Source organism: Camellia sinensis, chromosome 9, assembly GCF_055761805.1.
Source record: "Camellia sinensis isolate YWXY chromosome 9, ASM5576180v1, whole genome shotgun sequence".
Taxonomy (NCBI): domain Eukaryota; kingdom Viridiplantae; phylum Streptophyta; class Magnoliopsida; order Ericales; family Theaceae; genus Camellia; species Camellia sinensis.
The window spans coordinates 107,231,493-107,237,127 of record NC_138969.1 but is presented as its reverse complement, the minus strand read 5'-3'; the positions used below and the strand labels follow the sequence as shown (position 1 = coordinate 107,237,127).

At 39.2% G+C, this 5,635-nt stretch overlaps 1 long non-coding RNA gene across 1 annotated transcript; it reads right to left on the bottom strand.

The window, feature by feature from the left end:
* Positions 1-448: 448 nt before the first annotated feature.
* On the bottom strand, positions 449-2,075 carry LOC114293031 (uncharacterized). Its single transcript, XR_003639929.2, has 2 exons — positions 1,828-2,075; positions 449-722 (listed from the first exon to the last, which is right to left on the bottom strand). It is a non-coding gene; the product is annotated as an uncharacterized LOC114293031 (long non-coding RNA).
* Positions 2,076-5,635: the final 3,560 nt, after the last annotated feature.

The window sequence follows — 5,635 nt, the reverse complement described above, 5'->3', positions numbered from 1 at the left end:
TCGGCCAACATGTCAAGGCAATGGTGGAGGTCAAACAAAGGGGTTCCAAGATGATTCTAGACCAAAGATGACCTCGACTTAGAATGATCTAGGCATAACATGACCTAGGCTTGACATCAAGGAAGGAGCAAAGCATGCACACAACACTTAGACATAACACATAAACACAAAGCAAGACAGGGTTCATGAATGCAAACTTATCGAGACAAAGTTATGTAAATGAACATGAACATGACTACAACATGAATATGGGTTGCTACCGCAATCTTAACATGGCAAAACATATAAATACATGCAAACATCACTAGGACATAAAATGTGGGTTGTTACACTATGTAACACCCCGAAAATTAGGCAGAGTATATCTATTTATGCTACAAAACCCGTCTGATAGACAAACACATATGTATAGCTAACTATTCCATACATCCATTTCCATTAAATCCCAAATGCCAAATACATGTTATTCACATATCAATGCCCCAACTCCAATCCAAAGCATACATGTTACAACAAGTATGAAATGGAAGTCAAACAGATAATAAGTGCCTTACAGGCTTACAAATTCATCCAAGAACATTCTTGATTACACAAAATGGAGTTTCAACTCAACGCAAATACAACCCTCGGCTTACATTCAACAAATAACAATAAAACAAAAATGATGCCTCAGCTCGAAGTTCTTTCAAGTCAATGTCTTGGCGGAGGCATAGCACCTATACCTGAAATGGTTTTCTTTATAGGGTGAGCCACAACCCAGTAGAGATATACTACACAACATATGAACCATGACAAGACTAAAGAGGAGTATGCTCATGCCATGCTCATGATAAAACAATTTATCTCTCCTTTTATAAAGCATGCAATGCTGAGATGCAACAATAGATATAATATCATTTCCATTTTAAACCATATCTGTTACATGAATACAGGCTCTATGAATCTCCAGGTAAGTGTCTGCAAGTAGGCCCTAATGCACTACCACTGTCATTTTTACCAGTAAACTGGAAGGCTCGATACCTAACCGTGCGGTTCCACACCCTCTACCCAGATTCACCAAGTATTTATCTTTTCGCACACAGATACATTTCCGCACATTTCTCAAAAATAGATACATTTTCAATGAAATGAATGTAATGCAATGTCCAATGCAACAAATGAGGAATGTGGTTCAATTTACCTAACTCTCATGCATTTCTACAACAATCATGGCTATCCTCCACCGATAGCCCAAAATAGATACTTCTAAACAGATATTTAAACAATTAAGTTTCAAAAAAATTCTGATAAATACAATCTATTTCATATCTCATCAAATGTGAACAACTACACTAGTTTTCATATCACAATCACGTTCGGTAACCTCTCAAGATCCATTTCTAACCGTGTCAAGTTTAATTCCAACAAATACATTAAGCAAAATAATACCGTTAATGCTCAAGAAAACATCATTTTCTTTCCAAACTCATTCTTCAAGCATTATTCAACTATGACATCCTATTTTGATCAAAAGCCCCAAAAGTTAAACATAATTCATTTTTTTTCTTTAAAAATACTCTTATGGTCGCAAACTGGTAAAAATTTCAAAACCGATCAAGTCGAAGTCCGTTTTTGTTCAAATTTAAAACATACCTCTTTCATAACCTTACAAACATATTCCAAGTTTACACTTTCGTAATTTGGGTATCAACTCTTTATTTTTCTCAAAATTTCTCTTTTAAGCAAATAAATTATAAATTTTTCAAAAATTCTAATTAAATTATATACAACTCTAAACTCCATATAATCAAGTAAAAGTGTATAAAGAAGTGTAGGAGAAATCCTTACCTCAAGCTAGAAGAGGAAACAAGCAAAAACCTCAATTTTTGACTTTGTTGGATTTCAATCTCCACCGGTCAAAACGTTGCTCCCTCCAAGCTCTTCACTTTGATCTTAAGAACTATGGTCTGAAACTTAATAGATTTTGGTAGATCAAAGATTTTATATGATAAATGTAACCAAAAAATATTGGGAGAGTCAGACCTGAGAGCCAAGAGAGAGAGACCAAAGAGAGAGAAAGAAGAAAAATAGGGAAAGTGTTCTGCCTACCAAGAAGAAAAGAAGAAGAAAGGAAATAAGGGCAGAGACAGAGAGAGGGCCCATGTGTTGCTTTCAAAATTGTTTTTTTTTTCCTTTTTTTTTTTTCAAATCAATACAAATATCTATCTATGCATATATATATATATATATATATCAATTAAAAGTATATTTCAATATTATTAATGACAAAAAGAATATAATATTTTCTCACCACAAAATATATTTCGTTTGATGGTGCATACCATAAATATTTGTAACTCTCTCAAGATTATAAAATAAATAATAATAACAATAACAACAATAATACATGGTTACCAACGAGTCATGATTCAATCAATTGGGTCCAAAATGAATGGAGTTTAATAATTTAAAATAAATCTCCAACTGAGATTAAAATATAAATAAATTTTAAAAGACTTAAGTGGTCCCCGCCATTCACATAATTAAATATGAACTAAAATGATTAAGCATGGGCTAATCAAATAAAACTCAAAAATTGAATTTATATCTCATTTATTACTTAGGACCCAAGAATCACTGCAACTAAAACTAAAAAAAATAATTTTGCCAAGCGGGCCTTACGAAATTGAAATCAAGAAGTAATTCAATTTATTTTCACCAATTTAAATAGAATGGTTCACAACACCACAACAATAATAATAATAATAATAAGGGCAAAATTTAATTTGATTCAACTCGTTACATGCTAGTACTGGTTGTGGTTTGATATATTGCATGTGATTTACATTGTGTAATGCATTTTGATTTTGGAATGAGATTGTTGATGGTAATTATACTTGATTCTAGCATAAGTATTTGATCGCTAGTTATTTATTTATTTGTTGATATGTAGGCAATGCTTTTTCTATTGCTTTAATTAATTACATAGTGGATGTGATTGCACAAGTTTGAGGTCTTATGCAGTGAGTGCCTTTACTGTATAGATGTGGTTTCTTTCATATTAGGCACAAATTGTCAAATTATTTTAGATCCAAAACTAAGATTTACCTAGAATTTAAGTACACTCCATAGTCTACAATGAACTAATTGATATCTTGTTGGCATGGTTATTGGGTTTGGGGGATTTTGATTCTAGCTTTACGCTATGTTTGGCGGACTTTTAACTGAGAAATAGAGGTGGTTTACTGCTAGCTATATTCATCCAACAATCTGCACACAGTTCTCGTTTAAATTTTGGGTATTTATGACATTTGATGTTAGCTCTTAGTTGTTTCCATTTTTTTGGACAAAGGGTGCTTCCCTATTATAAGTCATAACTATGAGGTCACAACAGGATATAATTGTTTTTCGATTGATATGTCTGTTAGGTTGATTTATCGTCTTGTGCATCATCCGAACGGGTTAACATTGAGAGGGTAATTTTTGGTAAAAATTGGGCCGAGCTATGAGATGGACTTTTGTGGCCCAAAGTTCGAAGGACTGGGTAAAAAGGGCCGAGAAGCTACTCCGGCCCAAGAGAGATAAAGTTACTCCGGTCAAAGAGATGAAGTTACTTCGGTCAAATTGTAAAGCTACTTCGGTCAGGAAGTAGCTTGAAGATAGACCGGTCTTGGAGTTATACCGGTCGCGAATCGTTGGTTCGGTCCAAACATACCATGGATTGAACAGGAGAGAGCCGAGGTAAGGAGGAGTAAAAGGGGAACCGAACTAAGGATAGTTCGGCCTATTTTGTGGCTCAGCATAGCCAGTTTTACTTCGGTCAAATGGCAGTTCGGCCATGGTAAAAACCATCCCACTTGGTTTAAGCAGTGGGGGGGTGTAAAAGGATAAGTATTATCCTTTAGGAATATGAATCCTAGAAGGACTCTGCATGGAGAAGTGAAAGTCCTATTAGGATTGGGCCACTCGAAACCTATATAAAAGCTCACAAGCATCACCTTGGGGAAGGTAACATAACACAACATACAATTTTGCTTTCTGAATATATAGAGCTTTGTCTATTTGTCAAGTTTTCTGACTTAGGCATCGGAGAGGTTTCCGGCACACACCCGCCGGCTAGCTCACGTTTGTGTTTACAGGTGACAAAGCGACGTCGTACGGAGGAGCGTGGACTTAGTCAACAGGATTATATGAGAAGGTATATTTCTTTCCCGTACAATTGGCGCGGTCTGTGGGAAAAACAGACAGAACAAAACCTCTTGATTAAAGCTTCTCCCCTTTACATTCAATGGCACACATTGAAGAATTGCCGCAGTCCGCCGTCGACAGACTAACTCCAGAAGGGGGTGCAAGGCGTGAAGGATTACCTTTTGTCCCTCCCATGGCGGACTTGGAGTCCCAGCGTCATAACTCCAGGAGGGATACCTGGGGAAGACGAACTCACAGCCCCCGTCATTCTCGTTCGCAAAGCCCTGACAGGCAGAGGAGGAGGATTGATCCTCAAGCTCTAGAGGACCGCGTGAAGGAGCAAGATGAATTGATAAGAAAAATGGCGGCGGACATGGAGGCCTTAAAACGCCAGATGAAGAAAAAAGAAGTGGCGACAGGAGAGGGGCGCAAAAACAAGATGCCCCCTCGCCACTCAGAAAGTCGTAGTAGGAATACTACACCCTCACAAGGAGAGAGTAGAAGCCTCAGGACAGGCGATACTCAATCATGGTCTTCCAGAACTCGTCGCTCCAGGTCTGAGAGGACGAAGTCTGAAAGATCATACACTGAAGGAAGCACATATTGGCCCTCACATTCTCACCAAACTAGATCCAGACAGACAGAATTACCCAGATCATCCGACTTACGAACCGTGCTCGAAGAGAAAGCACGATGCAAGGAGGATGCCAGGGCGCGGGATCCACACAGAGTTTCTGCCTTACAGCGGTTGGCTCCTCGGACGCACGGAAGCGTCGAGGTTGGAATGCCAATACCGCGCCCTGCCTACGAACCAACGGACAAAGCATTGGCAAGACTACAGACTTCGCCGTTTGTTCCAGCAATTGAGAACGCGCCCCTACCATCAGGCTTCCTTCAGCTGAAATTCACTACATATGAAGGGAAGACGGACCCGTATACACACCTAAGCCACTTTCGCCAGGTCATGGCCGTTTACAGGCGAAACGAGGCCTTAATGTGCATACTCTTCCCATCAAGCCTTGGCGACCTAGACCTGACTTGGTTCGAGAAACTCCCAGAAGGCAGCATAGCCTCTTGGGCACAATTGGCAGAAGCCTTCGTGACAAGGTTCCGAACAAACACTAAAACCCCGGTGGAGATCGATCAGCTACTCTCCATCGACATGGGTGATAAAGAGACCCTAAGATCTTACAACAGTCGCTACTGGGAGACATTCAATCAGATCGGGGACTGCCCCACCAATCTCGCCATTGCACAGTATAAAAGAGGCCTTCCAGTTGGGAACAGACTGAGGGACTCGATCACCATGACGCCACCCCTCACTATGGAAGCCCTGATGGAAAGAGTGCATCAGCACATCAGGGTAGAAGAGGATGGCGCACGAGCCAAAGCAAAATCAGGTGCGACCACAGCACCAGAAAAGAAGACCTCAGCAAAGGTCAATACAGTAGATCGTCAAAGCAAGAAC